The sequence below is a fragment of the Corvus brachyrhynchos genome, unplaced genomic scaffold, assembly GCF_000691975.1.
Source record: "Corvus brachyrhynchos isolate BGI_N302 unplaced genomic scaffold, ASM69197v1 scaffold56, whole genome shotgun sequence".
NCBI lineage: Eukaryota > Metazoa > Chordata > Aves > Passeriformes > Corvidae > Corvus > Corvus brachyrhynchos.
Genome location: NW_008238664.1, coordinates 6256117 through 6260137, shown reverse-complemented (window position 1 = coordinate 6260137; position 4021 = coordinate 6256117).

Below are 4021 nucleotides of genomic sequence, written 5' to 3'. Positions count from 1 at the left end.
ACATGCCCCCCTGCACTGGTCCCATGGCAGGAGGTGGAGGAGTGATGCAGACCTGCCAGGTCAGGCCTGTGCTGCCTGCTTCCGAGGACAACAGGTGTATTAAAAAAAAAAAAAAAAATTTGAATTTTTGAAATATTTTCCCTTCCTCTCTTTTTTTTTTTTTCCTCCTCAAATGGCATGTTCCAGTGCAACAATTTGTATCCCACTGCGTGAGTTCAATGGTCAATTGTTGGGTGTTCATCCAAGTTGATGCTTCATTCCCTTATTCTGATTTTCTTTTGCATATTCATTTTCATTATTATGATTGTTTCTTAATTTTGCCAGCTTTGTGGCATTTTCAGGGTCAAGAGGGATTCAGCTTGCCACTCTACACCTTCCTCACTGTAAGAGACTTTGAAGGGCAACACAGTAAACAAGGAGGAAAGGAGACAGGTGTTTTGGTGGGATGGGATGAGAATATGAACGGTTTGGTGAGCAAGTGGGAGCACAGAGAAGAAGGGACAGGCACCCATAGCACAGTGTGGCAGGGACAATGATTGCATGCCTTCAGGTGTCCAGGGCTGAGGGAAGTGGAAGAGGAATCACCATCCAATGACCCACATCAAGCCATTGGGAATGCTGGTGGAAGGCAGAGCTCAGGACAGCGTGAGTTCTCTGCTTCCTTAATGGCAAAGAGATGGAAAACATGAAGAAAACCAACCTGATACTGCGTAGTATTTCCAGCACTAAGTATCTTCTCTGATTTTTATGCAGTTTAATTCAGTATCTGTGACTATTTCCTTCTCCCCTGAGGTCTCTCTGGCTGCACAGATCCCACAGAGGAGAAACAATCTCAGTTTTCAGGCATCGTTTGCCTTTGGCTTAATTATTCCCAGATAACCTGGCAGCGTAGCTAGCACGGGAGCCAAGCAGATGGAGACCTACCCTGTTGTAAAGGGGACCTCACTGCAGACTGCTCCTTGCTGCCTGCCCAGGGCTAGAGGGAGGCAGCTCCCAGGGGGAGCAACAGGAAAATAAAGCGTCGGCCGTGCAGTTTGTCAACCACTTTTATTCCACTGGGGAAGCGTTTGATGCTGCTGACAATAAAGTCCTTCATAGCCATGGAAAATACCTGGCTTGATGCTGATTGTGTCTAAACTAAACAGTACAAAACATAAACCAGAGAAGATGAACAATTAGTTTCTCTCTAATCCAGCCCTCACCTGGTTGCTGTCTTCTTTTGCTCAGTTTCTGCATTGAGTCATGGGCAGAGTTGAGGTCAAAACAGGCATGACAGCATGCAGAGGAGAACACAGAGAAGGGGAGAGGGGACCCCTGTGAGTGCAGGCTCCTCTTCCCGCAGGGATGGTTTAACTTCTTCCTGACTGCTCCAAGCCCCTCAGTTACAGTGGAGAGGTTTTTATGCTACCCCACAGCTCACCTGTGTTTGTTTACAGGGCAATCCCACCTATGAGGGAGTCGAGGTGAGGAAGCAGGTTTCCAAGCTAGTGCTTGGAGATACGGCTCTGATGTGCTAGAGGGCAGGGAATGTGAGCCATGCATCCAAGGGTGGCATGTCAGACAATGCAACCCAGCCCCTTGTCATTTCCGTTTCACAGCCCCAAGTCACAAAAATGTGTCTGTTTCAGACTACACCTGCTCTTTGAGTCTTTGCTTGCCAGGGCAAGTATAACTTTGGGCACAGCAGTAATCCCATTCACTGCATTTCCCTGCTGAGTGAGACTCCCCACTTAGGGTACTTGCATCACGGTCTCTGTTACTTGGCTGAATGAAAGGACTCTTGACTTGTCCTCTGTCTGAAACAGAGCCAGAAAGCTCCTGCCAGTGCACTTGGTTTTGGTGTGGAAAAGAATGGTGATGCAATTGCAGTCTGGTAGATTAAATGCCCCAGAAAGACCCAGGATATTTGCAGGATGTCCTGATCCATTCCTTAAAGCTAAAAGCTAACTTTCATCCCCAGAGAATTACCAACTTTCAGACTGCACCTGTGCTTTGAGTCTTTGCTTGGCTGGGCAAGTGAAACTTTGGGCACAGGAGTAATCCCACTGACTGCATGTCCCTTCATAACTCACTCACAGCAGCCCAATGAGCTCTCCTTCTTTCTTTGGGATGGAGTGTTGGGGAGGATGAAAGTTTGGTAAGGTATGTAGGCTTGGCAGAAAGGTCTGTGAATGTAGAAGCTGGGGATGAGGTAGAAATGAAAGCAAGTTTTGATATAGAATAAAAGATGTTTTGCTGAAACAATGATCGCTGAGTAACTGAGAAGGCAAAGGTTAGAGATGAGTTGGAAGGAGATTTTTAGGAGCAGGACAAAGGTATGTGACTACAAACAAAGACATGTTTTTCACCAAGTAAATAAGTCTCAAGAAGAGCATAAGTAAATAGAAAACATGTCTTTACCAAAAACAAAGATATGGCAGGCAAACAAGAAATGTTGATGTAGCAAGAAGAAAGGCCTAAGAATTTTCCACTGTAAGCTTAAATTGTAACTTACTTACTCTTGTGATTGGATAATGACTGTAATATGGTGATGGTAGTAGCTATGATAGGCTATAGGCAAATGTAAAGGTATTGTGTATGGTGCTTATTGGTTGTTAGGTGTCAAGATATTCTGCAAAGAAAAGTATATAATGCTTTGTAACTTGAACAGAAAGCGGCTTCAGGTGTGCCTACAGCTGGAGCTGGCAGCTGTAGGGCTGGCTCTGGATACCCACTCCCTGAAATGCTGTAACTTCACCTATGCAATAAACAGCTTTCAAGAGAGCCGCCTGAAGTCCAGACATCCTTCGTGAAACTTTCTCCTATAATGGCGGAGAAAACTTCTTCTCCCAGGTTCACAGGTGAGGCTGAGTGACACACGCCAGGAGCTGTGGAAGATTTTCACAGCTAGCCTGAGGAACCCCTGCTGCTGAAAGGAGTAATTGGGGACTACAGCACAGAGCCATAACAACGGAGGGATGCTGGAGATGTGGGTTGCCAGTGTAGTGGCTGGCCCAGGTGATGGCACAGAATGCACAGACACGTGCACATGGGATGGTGGCACCAGCTAACATACCTGGGATATGCAGGAGTGGGGCACTGTATCCAGAGTGCTCTGTATCCAGAGCATTCACAGGTAGCACCATTGCACCTACTTGCACGCAAAGGCTGGATGTTGGGGTGGGAAGAGAGGGGATACAACCTACTGCCACAGGCTCCTTGTTCTCTCAAACCTTCTTGTACACACTGGGCATTGCACTGGGCTGGCAGGGAGGGAGAGGATGGGAATATCCCTCTCAGCCCCAGTGTGACAACTTCATACAGCACTTTGGTGGCTGATCAGCCCTGGGACAGTGCAGAGAGTCTATAAACATGGGATTTTGTGCTAGACCCACATTATATGGCTTGGGTCCAGAAAGCAAAGGTGGTACAACAGGCCCATTTGGATGGCAGGCTCAATGTTCCTTCTCAGAGATGTGCAGGGAAAAAAGGGCTGAGGGATGCTTCACAGCTTTCATTGGGAAACACTTAAGGAAGAGCCTATCCAAGCTGTAGGGCTCTGCAGTGCAGGGGACTGAACAAGTGAGAGCTGCTTCATAGACTATCCCATCTTCCTCCATGACAGAGGAGTAGAAGGTTAGGCAGATCAGGAGCAGCTCATGTGGTATGTCTGGCAACGCCCCTTCATGGAGAGCTGCAGAAAGTTCTCAGCTTGACACAGGACTTGGACAAACCTCTTTAATAAAGACCTTTAATTTGAATGTGGTGCATCTGGAATGGATGTATAGATGGATGTTCTCCATCTCCCAAACAGACACAGAAGGGGTGTGCATTTAGCAAAGATAAAGACATTCAGTCTCTGAGGCTCACTGAGCCCTTGGTCCCTCTGCACAGAGCTTCAGCAAGCTCACCATCCTAGCACCAAGAGTGGGTGCTGGGAATAGCTTAGCTGAAGCAACAATTTGTATTGAAACCCCATTGATTTCCTCCAAAATACCCCTTGGACTTAGACAGACTGTGCTAGATTTAATCTAGGGAATAG